Source organism: Arachis hypogaea, chromosome 14 (assembly GCF_003086295.3).
Source record: "Arachis hypogaea cultivar Tifrunner chromosome 14, arahy.Tifrunner.gnm2.J5K5, whole genome shotgun sequence".
Classification (NCBI taxonomy): Eukaryota; Viridiplantae; Streptophyta; class Magnoliopsida; order Fabales; family Fabaceae; genus Arachis; species Arachis hypogaea.
In genome coordinates this window covers 37,766,879-37,781,766 of record NC_092049.1, presented here as the reverse complement: position 1 = coordinate 37,781,766, position 14,888 = coordinate 37,766,879, and the positions used below count along the sequence as shown (strand labels likewise).

Here is a 14,888-nt window from a genome sequence, read left to right as displayed (position 1 = left end):
ATTGTTACTCAGGTTGTGAATTATTGTTCGAAATTGATTCACTGGCGATGGCACCAAAAACGGATGCACAAAACCATGGTCTAAACATATCTTCACAACTTCGCATAACTAACCAGCAAGTACACTGGGTCGTCCAAGTAATACCTTACGTGAGTAAGGGTCGAATCCCACGGAGATTGTTGGTATGAAGCAAGCTATGGTCACCTTGTAAATCTCAGTCAGGCGGATATAAAATAGTTATGTAGTTTTCGAAATTTAGTAATAAAAGAAGGATAGAAATACTTATGTAAATCATTGGTGAGAATTTCAGATAAGCGTATGGAGATGCATTCGTTCCTCTGAACCTCCGCTTTCCTGCTGTCTTCATCCAATCAGTCTTACTCCTTTCTATGGTTGGCTTTATGTAAGGATGTCACCGGTGCCAATGGCTACTTTCAATCCTCTCGGGAAAATGGTCCAAATGCTCTGTCACAGCACGGCTAATCGTCTGGAGGCATCACCCTTGTCGATGGTTGCATCCTATTCCTCTCTATGAAAATGGTCCGATGCGCTGTCACTGCATGGCTAATCATCTTGGAGGTTCTCGATCATACTGGAATAGAATTTACTATCCTTTTGCGTCTGTCACTACGCCCAGCACTCGCGAGTTTGGAGTTCGTCACAGTCATTCAATCCCAGAGTCCTACTCGGAATACCACAGACAAGGTTTAGACTTTCCAGACTCTCATGAATGCCGCCATCAATCTAGCTTATACCACGAAGATTCTGATTAAGAGATCTAAGAGATAATCATTCAATCTAAGGTAGAACGGGAGTGGTTGTCAGGCACGCGTTCATAGGGAATGATAATGATTGTCACGTTCATCACATTCAAGTTGAAGTGCGAATGAATATCTTAGAAGCGGAATAAGTTGAATTGAATAGAAAACAGTAGTACTTTGCATTAATCTTTGAGGAACAGCAGAGCTCCACACCTTAATCTATGGAGTGTAGAAACTCTACCGTTGAAGAATACATAAGTGAATAAAGGGTAAGCATGGCCAAATGGCCAGCCTCCCATGGAGGTTTAGAGATCTAAAAATGATCAAAAGATGTCTAATACAATAGTAAAAAGTCCTATTTATAATAAACTAGTTACTAGGGTTTACAGAAGTAAGTAATTGATGCCTAAATCCACTTCCGGGGCCCACTTGGTGTGTGCTTGGGCTGAGCTTGAATGTTACACATGTAGAGGTCATTCTTGGAGTTGAACGCCAGCTTTTGTGCCAGTTTGGGCGTTGAACTCCACTTTGCAACTTGTTTCTGGCGCTGGACACCAGAATTGGGCAGAGAGCTGGCGTTGAACGCCAGTTTGAATCGTTTAAACTTAGGCAAAGTATAGACTATTATATATTTCTGGAAAGCCCTGGATGTCTACTTTCCAACGCAATTGGAAGCACGCCATTTCGAGTTCTGTAGCTCCAGAAAATTCATTTTGAGTGCAGGGAGGTCAGAATCCAACAGCATCAGCAGTCCTTCTTCAACCTCTGAATCTGATTTTTGCTCAAGTCCCTCAATTTCAGACAGAAAATACCTAAAATCACAGAAAAACACACAAACTCATAATAAAGTCCAGAAATGTAAATTTAACATAAAAACTAATGAAAACATCCCTAAAAGTAACTAGATTCTACTAAAAACATACTAAAAACAATGCCAAAAAGCGTATAAATTATCCGCTCATCAGCAGCACATTTTGTTTTGGTAGATAAAAGCATTATCTCTGTGGTTGGAATTGCTGAGGATGTGCTGGTGAGCATTGAGGGGCTCACATTTCCTATTGACTTCTATATTTTGGAGATGCCTCCTAATGACTCAGGAAGTCCATCATCCATCCTGCTTAGAAGACCATTTCTGAAGACTTCAAAGTTCAAGTTGGATGCATTCTCAAGAACTTACTCCTTTGAGATAGATGGTAGAGCAGTGAGCTTCAACTTGGATGAAGCCATGAAGCACTCCCCGAAAGATCATTCCATCTTCCAGTGCGACATCATTGATGAGATTGTAGCTGCTGTTCACCAAGAAGAAGTAGAAGAGATGCACATGGAGCAAGATCCAAGTGTGGGGAAACCCTCTGAACACAATGAGGACACTGTGCCATCATCACTAGCTCCAGATGATCCAGTGCCTAGCCATGAGCAGAAAATGGAGTTGAAGCCCCTTCCACCCCACCTCAAGTATGCTTAACTTGAGGATATTCAAAAGCTCCCATTTATCATTGTAAGGAAACTCACTTCCCAACAAGAGGAGCAGCTGCTTAGTGTGCTGAGAAGACACAAGAAAGCAATTGGGTGGAGTTTGGCGGATATAGTAGGCATCAGCCCTCAAATTTGTGAGCACAGGATATTTTTAGAAGAGGGAGCAAAGCCTGTTTGTCAACCTCAAAGAAGACTGAACCCCACCATCTTAGAAGTTGTCAAGAAGGAAGTGACCAGACTGCTGGAAGCTAATATTATCTATCCCATCTCAGATAGCGAATGGGTCAGTCCAGTACAAGTGGTGCCCAAGAAGTCTGGAGTCACAATAGTGAAGAATGAGCATGGAGAGCTCCTAACAACTAGAGTGCAGAATTCATGGAGAGTTTGCATTGATTACAGGCGCCTCAACCAAGCCACTCGCAAGGATCATTACCCCTTGCCATTTATTGATCAGATGCTTGATCTCCTGTCAGGTAAATCACATTACTGCTTTTTAGATGTTTATACAGGCTATTTTCAAATTCATATAGCTCCTGAGGATCAGGAGAAGACTACTTTTACATGTCCCTTTGGAACGCATGCATAGAAAAGGATGCTTTTTGGCTTGTGTAATGCACCGGCTACTTTCTAAAGGTGCATGATGAGTATTTTCTCTGATCTTATTGAGAGTTATATGGAAGTTCTCATGGATGATTTTAGCATATATGGTGATTCATTTAACCTTTGCTTGGATAGTTTAGCTAGAGTATTAAGCAGGTATGTTAGTTCAAACCTTGTATTAAATTTTGAAAATGTCATTTTATGGTAAAACAAAGCATTTGGTGCACGAAATTGTGATCATCAACAATGACGCCAAAGACTTGGAGCTCTCAAATGTGAATCACACTTTGTCACAATTCCGCACAACTAACCAGCAAGTGCACTGGGTCGTCCAAGTAATACCTTACGTGAGTACGGGTCGATCCCACGGAGACTGTCGGCTTAAAGCAAGCTATGGTCATCTTGTAAAACTCAGTCAGGTAGATTTAAATGGTTATGGAGAATTGATAATTAGAAGATGGATAAAATATAAAACAAAGATAGAGATACTTATGTAATTCATTGGTAGGAATTTCAGATAAGCGTATGAAGATGCTTTGTTCCTCCTAAACTTCTGCTTTCCTATTGCCTTCATCCAATCATTCATACTCCCTTCCATGGCAAGCTTTATGTTGGGCATCACCGTTGTCAATGGCTACTTCCCGTCCTCTCAGTGAAAATGTTCCAAATGCGCTATCACCGCAGGGCTAATCATCTGTCGGTTCTCGATCATGTTGGAATAGGATCCATTGATCCTTTTGCATCTGTCACACGTCCAACAATTGCGAGTTTGAAGCTCGTCACAGTCATCCCTTTCCAAATCCTACTCGGAATACCACAGACAAGGTTTAGACTTTCTGTATCTCAAGAATGACCGCCAATAATTCTAGCCTATACCACGAAGGATCCAATCTTAGATTAGAAACCCAAGAGATACGCATTCAAGCAATTGCTAGTAGAACAGAGGTGGTTGTCAGGCACTTGTTCATAGGTAAGAATGATGATGAGTGTCACGGATCATCACATTCATCAAGTTGAAGAACGAATGAATATCTTAGAGAAGAAGTAGGCGTGAATTGAATAGAAGAACAATAATAATTGTATTAATTCATGAAGAACAGCAGAGCTCCACACCTTAATCTATGGTGTGTAGAAACTCCACCGTTGAAAATACATAAGAACAGAAGGTCTAGGCATGGCTGAATGACCAGCCCCCGAACGTGAACATAAAGATCAAAAGGTATATGAAAAGTGTATACCTCTATATCTAAATACAATAGCAAAAGGTCCTATTTATAGAAAACTAGTAGCCTAGGGTTACAGAAATAGGTAATTAATGCAGAAATCTTCTTCCGGGCCCACTTGATGTGTGCTTGGGCTGAGCATTGAAGCTTCCATATGTAGAGACTTTTCTTGGAGTTAAACACCAGCTTTTGTGCCAGTTTGGGCGTTTAACTCCAGCTTTTATGCCAGTTCTGGCGTTTTGACGCCAGAATTTCTATGCTGACTTGGAACACCGGTTTGGGCCATCAAATCTTGGACAAAGTATGGACTATTATATATTTCTGGAAAGCCCAGGATGTATACTTTCCAACGCAATTGAAAGCGCACCAATTGGGCTTCTGTAGCTCCAGAAAAATTCACTTCGAGTGCAGGGAGGTCAGAATCCAACAGCATCTGCAGTCCTTTTTTAGCCTCTGAATCAGATTTTTGCTCAGGTTCCTCAATTTCAGCCAGAAAATAACTGAAATCACAAAAAAACACACAAACTCATAGTAAAGTCCAGAAATGTGATTTTTATTTAAAAACTAATAAAAACATAATAAAAACTAACTAAAATATACTAAAAACAAACTAAAAACAATGCCAAAAAGCGTATAAATTATCCGCTCATCACAACACCAAACTTAAATTGTTGCTTGTCCCCAAGCAACTGAAAATCAAATAGGATAAAAAGAATAGAATATACAATGAATTCCAAAAACATCTATGAAGATCAGTCTTAATTAGATGAACGGGGCTATTAGCTTTTTGCTTCTGAACAGTTTTGGCATCTCACTCTATCCTTTGAAGTTCAGAATAATTGGCTTCTATAGGAACTCAGAATCCAGATAGTGTTATTGATTCTCCTAGTTAAGTATGTTAATTCTTGAACACAGCTACTTTATGAGTCTTGGCCGTGACCCAAAGCATTTTGTTTTCCAATATTACCGCCGGATACATAAATGCCACAGACACATAACTGGGTGAACCTTTTCAGATTGTGACTCAGCTTTGCTAGAGACCCCAATTAGAGGTTTCCAGAGCTCTTAAGCACACTCTTTTTTCTTTTGGACCACGACTTTAACCGCTCAGTCTCAAGTTTTCACTTGATACCTTCACGCCACAAGCACATGGTTAGGGACAGCTTGGTTTAGCCGCTTAGGCCAGGATTTTATTTCTGTGGGCCCTCCTATCCACTGATGCTCAAAGCCTTGGATCCTTTTTATTTTTCCCTTGCCTTTTGGTTTAAAGGGCTATTGGCTTTTTCTGCTTGCTTTTTCTCTTTTCTCTCCCCTTTTTTTCGCATATTTTTTTTGCAAGCTTTTCACTGCTTTTTCTTGCTTCAAGAATCAATTTTATGATTTTTCAGATTATCAAATAACATTTCTCCTTTTTCCATCATTCTTTCAAGAGCCAATAATTTTAACATTCTTTAAACAACAAATTCAAAAATATGCACTGTTCAAGCATTCATTCAGAAGACAAGAATTATTGTCACCACATCAAAATAATTAAACTGTTTTAAAATTCGAAATTCAAGTACTTCTTTTTCTTTTTCAATTAAAAATATTTTTCATTTAAGAAAGGTGATGGACTCATTTTCATATCTTTAAGGCATAGACACTTAGACACTAGTGATCATGTAATAAAGACACAAACATAAATAAACAATAAGCATAAAAATTCGAAAAACAGATAACAAGGAAATTAAAGAACGGGTCCACCTTAGTGATGGCGGCTTGTTCTTCCTCTTGAAGATCTTATGGAGTGCTTGAGCTCCTCAATGTCTCTTCCTTGCCTTTGTTGCTCCTCTCTCATGGTTCTTTGGTCTTCTCTAATTTCATGGAGGAGGATGGAATGCTCTTGGTGATCCACCCTTAGTTGTCCCATATTGGAACTTAATTCTCCTAGGGATGTGTTGATTTGCTCCCAATAGTTTTGTGGAGGAAAATGCATCCCTTGAGGCATCTCAGGGATTTCATGATGAGAAATTTCATCATGCTCTTGTCCATGAGTGGGATCTCTTGTTTGCTCCATCCTTTTCTTAGTGATGGCCTTGTCCTCATCAATGAGGATGTCTTCCTCTATGTCAATTCCAGCCGAATTGCAAAGGTGACAAATGAGATGAGGGAAAGCTAACCTTGCCAAAGTAGAGGACTTTTCTGCCACCTTGTAGAGTTCTTGGGATATAACCTTATGAACTTCTACTTCCTCTCTAATCATGATGCTATGAATCATGATAGCCCGGTCTATAGTAACTTCAGACCAATTGCTAGTGGGAATGATTGAGCGTTGGATGAACTCCAACCATCCCCTAGCCACGGGAATGAGGTCATGCCTTCTTAGTTGAACTGGCTTTTCTCTTGAATCTCTCTTCCATTGAGCGCCCTCTTCACAAATGTCCATGAGGACATGGTCCAACCTTTGATCAAAGTTGACCCTTCTAGTGTAGGGGTGTGCATCTCCTTGCATCATGGGCAAGTTGAATGCCAACCTTACATTTTCCGGACTGAAATCTAAGTATTTCCCCCGAACCATTGTAAGCCAATTCTTTGGATCCGGATTCACACTTTGATCATGGTTCTTGGTGATCCATGCATTGGCATAGAACTCTTGAACCATTAAGATTCCGACTTGTTGAATGGGGTTGGTGAGAACTTCCCAACCTTTTCTTCGAATCTCATGTCGGATCTCCGGATATTCACCCTTTTTGAGTTTGAAAGGGACCTCGGGGATCCCCATCTTCTTGGTCACAACTTCATAGAAGTGGTCTTGATGCACCCTTGAGATGAATCTCTCCATCTCCCATGACTCGGAGGTGGAAGCTTTTGCCTTCCCTTTCCTCTTTCTAGAGGTTTCTCCGGCCTTTGGTGCCATAAATGGTTATGGAAAAACAAAAAGCACTGTTTTTACCACACCAAACTTAGAAGATTTGCTCGTCCTCGAGCAAAAGAAGAAAGAAGAGAGTAGAAGAAGAAGAAATGGAGGAGATGGAGGTAGGATGGGTGGGGATCCTGTGGGGTCCACAGATCCTTAGGTGTCAAGGATTTCTCATCCCTACACCAAATGGCGTACAAAATGCCCTTCTCTGCCAATCCTGGCATTAAACGCCAGGTTGCTGCCCATTTCTGGCATTTAACGCCAGCTTCTTGCCCTTTTTTGGCGTTAAACGCCAGTCTGGTGCCCATTTCTGGCGTTAAATGCCTAGAATGGTGCCAGACTGGGCGTTTAACGCCCATTCTGCTGCCTTTACTGGCGTTTAAACGCCAGTAGCCTTCTCATCCAGGGTGCGCTATTTTTCATTATGTTTTTCAGTTGGTTTTTGCTTTTTTAATTGTTTTTGTGACTTTACATGATCATCAACCTATAGAAAACATAAAATAACAATGGAAAATAGAAATTTAACATAAATAAGTAAAAATTGGGTTGCCTCCCAACAAGCGCTTCTTTAATGTCAATAGCTTGATAATGGGCTCTCATGGAGCCTCATAGATACTCAGAGCATGGCCTCCCAACACCAAACTTAGAGTTTGAATGTGGGGGCTCTGTTTGACTCTGCATTGAGAGAAGCTTTTCATGCTTCTTCTCCATGATTACAGAGGGAGATCCTTGAGCTTTAAACACAAGGGAGTCCTCATTCACTTGAAGGACCAATTCTCCTTTATCAACATCAATCACAGCTTTTGTTGTGGCTAGGAAGGGTCTGCCAATGATGATGGATTCATCCATACACTTCCCAGTCTCTAGGATTATGAAATCAGCAGGGATGTAATGGTCTTCAACCTTTACCAGGACATCCTCTACAAGTCCATAAGCCTGTTTTCTTGAATTGTCTGCCATCTCTAATGAGATTCTTGTAGCTTGAACCTCAAAAATTCCTAGTTTCTCCATTACAGAGAAAGGCATGAGGTTTATGCTTGACCCTAGGTCACACAGAGCCTTTTCAAAGGTCATGGTGCCTATGGTACAAGGTATTGAGAACTTTTCATGATCTTGTCTCTTCAGAAGTAATCTCTGCTTAGTCAAGTCATCTAGTTCTTTGGTGAGCAAAGGGGTTCATATTCCCAAGTCTCACTACCAAATAGCTTGGCATTTAGCTTCATGATTGCTCCAAGGTACTTAGCAACTAACTCTTCAGTAACATCTTCATCCTCTTCAGAGGAAGAATACTCATCAGAGCTCATGAATGATAGAAGTAGATTCAATGGAATCTCTATGGTCTCAGTATGAGCCTCAGATTTCCATGGTTCCTTATTGGGGAACTCCTTGGAGGCCAGTGGACGTCCATTGAGGTCTTCCTCAGTAGAGGTCACTGCCTCATCCTCCTCTCCAAGTTCGGCCGTGTGGGTTATGTTAATGCCCTTGCACTCTCATTTTGGATTTTCTTCTGTATTGCTTGGAAGAGTACTAGGAGAGAGTTCAGCAACTTTCTTACTCAGCTGACCCACTTGTGCCTCTAAATTTCTAATGGAGGACCTTGTTTCAGTCATGAAATTTTGAGTGGTTTTAATTAGATCAGAGACTACAGTTGCTAACTCAGAGTGGCTCTGCTTAGAATTCTCTATCTGTTGCTGAGAAGATGATGGAAAAGGCTTGCTATTGCTAAACCTATTTCTTCCACGATTATTGTTGTTGAAGCCTTGTTGAGGCCTCTGTTGATCCTTCCATGAGAGGTTTGGATGATTTCTCCATTAAGGATTATAGGTGTTTCCATAGGGTTCTCCCATATAATTCACCTCTTCCATTGCTGGGTTCTCAGGATCATAAGCTTCTTCTTCAGATGAAGCTCCTTTGGTACTGCCTGTTGCTGCTTGCATTCCAGACAGACTTTGAGAAATCATATTGACTTGTTGAGTCAATATTTTATTCTGAGCCAATATGGCATTCAGAGTATCAATTTCAAGAACTCCTTTCTTCTGATTTGTCCCATTATTCACAGGATTCCTTTTGGAAGTGTACATGAATTGGTTATTTGCAACCATTTTAATGAGTTCCTGAGCTTCTGCAGGCGTCTTCCTCAGATGAAGAGATCCTCCAGTAGAGCTATCCAATGACATCTTGGACAGTTCAGATAGACCATCATGGAAGATACCTATGATGCTCCATTCTGAAAGCATGTCAGAAGGACACCTTCTGATCAATTGCTTGTATCTTTCCCAAGCTTCATAGAGGGATTCACCTTTCTTTTGTTTGAAGGTTTGGACTTCCACTCTAAGCTTGCTCAATTTTTGAGGTGGAAAGAACTTTGCCAAGAAGGCATTAACTAGCTTTTCCTAAGAGTTCAGGCTTTCTTTAGGTTGTGAATCCAACCATGTTCTAGCTCTGTCTCTTACAGCAAATGGAAAAAGCATAAGCTTGTAGACCTCGAGATCAACCCCATTGGTCTTGACAGTATCACAGATTTACAAGAATTCAGCTAAAAACTGATGAGGATCTTCCAATGGAAGTCCATGAAACTTGCAATTCTGTTGCATCAGAGAAACTAATTGAGGCTTAAGCTCAAAGTTGTTTGCTCCAATGGCAGGGATTGAGATGCTTCTCCTATAGAAGTCAAGAGTAGGTGCAGTAAAGTCACCAAGCACCTTCCTTGCATTGTTGGCATTGTTGTTGTTTTCGGATGCCATGTCTTCTTCTTGTTTGAAAAGCTCTGTTAGGTCCTCTATAGAGAGTTATACTTTAGCTTCTCTTAGCTTTCTCTTCAAGGTCCTTTCAGGTTCAGGATCAGCTTCAACAAAAATGCCCTTGTCCTTGCTCCTGCTCATATGAAAAGAGAGAAGAAGAAAATATGGAATCCTCTATGTCACTGTATAGAGATTCCTTGAGGTGTCAGAGGAAAAGAAGAATAGAAGGAGGAGGTAGAGAAGAGAGAATTCGAACTTATCAAGGGAGATAGAGTTCGAATTGCTCATTGAGGAGGGGTGTTAGTCCTTAAATAGAAGGGTGTGAAAAGAGGGGAAGAATTTTCGAAAATAAATTAAAAAGATTTTAAAAAAATTAAAAGAAATTTGAAAATTTGATTGATGATTTTCGAAAACTAAGATTGGGAAAGAAACTAAGTGAATTTTGAAAAAGATTTTGAAATTAGAAATCAAAAAGATATGATTGAGACTTAATTTTGAAAAAGATGTGATTGAAAAGATATGATTGAGAAGATATGATTGAAAATCAAATAAAAAAAGGAAAGTTTTAAAATTAAAGTTGATTACTTGACTAACAAGAAATTAGAAGATATGATTCTAAAATTAAAATTTGATCCTTTCTTAATAGGCAAGTAACAACTTGAAAATTTTTGAATTAAATTACTAACTGTAGCAAGAATTTTCGAAAATAATAATAAAAAAATGGAAAGAAATTGATTTTGAAAGGATATGATTGAAAATATATGATTTGAAAAAGATTTGATTTTGAAAAATTATGAATATTTGAAAAAGATTTGAATTAAAAGCAAAATCTTCCCTCTAGTGTCATCCTGGCGTTAAACGCCCAGAATGGCATCCATTCTGGCATTTAACGCCCAAAATCCTACCTTTTTGGGTGTTTAACGCCCAGCCAGGTACCCTGGCTGGCGTTTAAACGCCAGTTTTTCTTCTTCACTGGGCGTTTTGAACGCCCAGCTTTTTTTGTGTAATTCCTCTGCTGAATGTTCTGAATCTTCAATTCTCTGTGTTATTGACTTGAAAAGACACAATTTTGAAAATTTTTTTGAATTTTAATGATGAGAAACAATAAAAATGCAACTAAGATCAAATAAACAATGCATGCAAGACACCAAACTTAGAAGTTTGTATACTAAGGACTATAACAATTTAAAAATGCGTGTAAGAAATAACAAAAGACACAAAATAAGAGAAATTAAAGATCAGAGCACTGAAATCATCAAGAACAACTTGAAGATCAATGAAGAACACAATGCATATATTCGAAAAATGCAAGAAGAATAAAGACATACAATTGACACCAAACTTAAAAATTGATACTAGACTCAAACAAGAAACATAAAATATTTTTGATTTTTATGATTTTAAAAATTTTTTTTTGTGATTTTTCGAAAATTGAGTGGAAAAGAAAATAACGAGATTCAAAATTTTTAATAAGAGTTCCAGGAATCATTGCAATGCTAGTCTAAGACTCCGGTCCAGGAATTAGACATGGCTTACTAGCCAGCCAAGCTTTCAATGAAAGCTCCGGTCCAAAATACTAGACATGGCCAATGGCCAGCCAAGCTTTAGCAGATCATTGCTAACAACAGCAAAATTGATAGAAATCAACAAGCTCTTGTGATGATAAGTTGAAACCTCGGTCCAATAAGATTAGACATGGCTTCACAGCCAGCCAGACTTCAACAGATCATTATGAAACTCTAGAATTCATTCTTAAAAACTCTGAAGAACAAAATAGAAAAAAAAATTTTGTATTAAAAAAATTTTCGAAAATAAAAAGTAAAATTACCTAATCTAAGCAACCAAATGAACCATCAGTTGTCCAAACTCAAACAATCCCCGGCAATGGCGCCAAAAACTTGGTGCACGAAATTGTGATCATCAACAATGGTGCCAAAGACTTGGAGCTCTCAAACGTGAATCACACTTTGTCACAATTCCGCACAACTAACCAGCAAGTGCACTGGGTCGTCCAAGTAATACCTTACGTGAGTAAGGGTCGATCCCACGGAGACTGTCGGCTTGAAGCAAGCTATGGTCATCTTGTAAATCTCAGTCAGGAAGATTCAAATGGTTATGGAGAATTGATAATTAGAAGATGGATAAAATATAAAACAAAGATAGAGATACTTATGTAATTCATTGGTAGGAATTTCAGATAAGCGTATGAAGATGCTTTGTTCCTCCTAAACTTTTGCTTTCCTATTGCCTTCATCCAATCATTCATACTCCCTTCCATGGCAAGCTTTATGTTGGGCATCACCGTTGTCAATGGCTACTTCCCGTCCTCTCAGTGAAAATGTTCTAAATGCGCTGTCACCGCACGGGTAATCATCTGTCGGTTCTCGATCATGTTGGAATAGGATCCATTGATCCTTTTGAGTCTGTCACACGCCCAACAATTGCGAGTTTGAAGCTCGTCACAGTCATCCCTTCTCAGATCCTACTCGGAATACCACAGACAAGGTTTTTAGACTTTCCGAATCTCAAGAATGACCGCCAATAATTCTAGCCTATACCACAAAGGTTCCAATCTTAGATTAGAAACCCAAGAGATACGCATTCAAGCCATTGCTAGTAGAACAGAGGTGGTTGTCAAGCACTTGTTCATAGGTGAGAATGATGATGAGTGTCACGGATCATCACATTCATCAAGTTGAAGAACGAATGAATATCTCAGAGAAGAATTAGGCGTGAATTGAATAGAAGAACAATAGTAATTGTATTAATTCATGAAGAACAGCAGAGCTCCACACCTTAATCTATGGTGTGTAGAAACTCCACCGTTGAAAATACATAAGAACAGAAGGTCTAGGCATGGCCGAATGGCCAGCCCCCGAACGTGAACATAAAGATCAAAAGGTATATGAAAAGTGTATACCTCTATATCTAAATACAATAGCAAAAGGTCCTATTTATAGAAAACTAGTAGCCTAGGGTTACAGAAATAGGTAATTAATGCAGAAATCTTCTTTCGGACCCACTTGGTGTGTGCTTGGACTGAGCATTGAAGCTTCCATATGTAGAGACTTTTCTTGGAGTTAAACGCCAGCTTTTTTGCCAATTTGGGCGTTTAACTCCAGCTTTTATGCCAGTTCTGGCGTTTTGACGCCAGAATTTCTATGCTGACTTGGAACGCTGGTTTGGGCCATCAAATCTTAGGCAAAGTATGGACTATTATATATTGCTGGAAAGCCCAGAATGTCTACTTTCCAACGCAATTGAAAGCGCGCTAATTGGGCTTCTGTAGCTCCAGAAAATCCACTTTGAGTGCGGAGAGGTCAGAATCCAACAGCATCTGCAGTCCTTTTTCAGCCTCTGAATCAGATTTTTGCTTAGGTCCCTCAATTTCAGCCAGAAAATACCTGAAATCACAGAAAAATACACAAACTCATAGTAAAGTCCAGAAATGTGATTTTTATTTAAAAACTAATAAAAACATAATAAAAACTAACTAAAATATACTAAAAACATATTAAAAACAATGCCAAAAAGCGTATAAATTATCCGCTCATCAGCATTATTCTGGGACACGTTGTTTCTAATACTGGTATTTCTGTAGATCCAGCAAAGGTAGATGTGATTTCTAGTTTGCCTTACCCCTCCTCCGTGAGAGAAGTCCATTCGTTCCTTGGTCATGTAGGTTTCTACCGGAGATTTATCAAGGACTTCTGTAAGGTAGCATTGCCTTTATCCAGACTACTGCAGAAGGATGTTGAGTTCGAGCTGAAGGCGGACTGCAAGGAGGCATTTGATAAGCTGAAGCTTGCCTTGACTCAAGCTCCGATTGTGAGAGGACCCGACTGGAACCAACCTTTTGAGATTATGTGTGATACCTCCAACCATGCAGTAGGAGTGGCACTGGCTCAGCATGAAGGTAAAGATCCTTTCGTAATTGTTTATGTTTCTAAGACCTTAGACGCTGCTCAGTCTAATTATACTACCACTGAAAAAGAGCTTCTGGCTATTGTTTTTGCTCTGGATAAATTCTAAGCCTATTTACTTGGTACTAAGGTGGTAGTGTACTCAGACCATACAGCTCTAAAATATTTATTAGCTAAAAAAGAGTCCAAATCGAGGTTAATACGTTGGATATTGCTGCTGCAAGAATTTGATTTAGAAATTAAGGATAAGAGTGGTTCCCAGAATTTAGTGGCAGACCACTTGAGTCGCCTTGAGCACATTGAGGATGACTCCACTCCTATCAATGTTGCTTTTTCCATTTGATAGCTTGCACGCAGTATCTGAAGTTGTTCCTTGGTATGCACCTGTAGCTAATTATCTAGTTAGTCATACCTTCCCTCCTAATTTTACTAAGCATCAAAGGGACAAGCTGAAAAGCAAGTCCAAATATTATATATGGGATGACCCATATTTATGGAGGTATGGTGCTGACTAGATAATTAGAAGGTGTGTGTCTCAATCAGAATTCTGGTCCATTTTAGAGGCCTGCCACTCCTCTGAGAGTGGTGGACATTTTGGCCCTCAAAGAACAGCTAGAAAAATTCTAGACTGTGGATTCTGGTGGCCCACTCTTTTTAAAGATGCTACTGCCTTATGTAAATCTTATTCCCCGTGCTAAAGGTTTGGTAATATATCCAAGAGGGATGAGATGTCCCAACAGCTTATGCTATTCTCTGAAATTTTTTATGTTTGGGGCATTGACTTCATGGGTCCATTCCCAAATTCTAGTGGTTTCTTATATATACTGTTAGCTGTAGATTATGTTTCTAAATGGGTGTAAGCAATTCCTACCTACACTGATGATGCTAACACTGTTGTCTCTTTTGTTAGAAATCATATTATCTGTCACTTTGGATCACCACGAGCAATCGTGAGTGATCAAGGCACTCACTTTTGTAACAGGAGATTATCAGATCTACTGAAGAAGCATGAGATTATTCACAAAGTAGCAATAACTTACCATTCCCAGACCAATGGGCAAGCCGAGGTGTCTAACAGAGAGATCAAGCGCATTTTGGAGAAGATAGTCAAGCCTCATAGGAAGGACTGGAGCAACAGGCTTGTAGATGCGCTTTGGGCGTATCGAACCGCGTACAAGAAACCCATTAGGATGAGTCCCTTCCGCTTAGTATACGGAAAGGCTTGTCACCTCCCAGTGGAGGTGGAACACAAGGCTTTCTGAGCT

General features: G+C 39.6%; 1 non-coding gene across 1 annotated transcript; it reads left to right on the top strand.

Annotated features, from left to right (window-relative positions):
• Positions 1-9,190: 9,190 nt before the first annotated feature.
• On the top strand, positions 9,191-9,298 carry LOC112746115 (small nucleolar RNA R71). Its single transcript, XR_003174013.1, has one exon. It is a non-coding gene; the product is annotated as a small nucleolar RNA R71 (small nucleolar RNA).
• Positions 9,299-14,888: the final 5,590 nt, after the last annotated feature.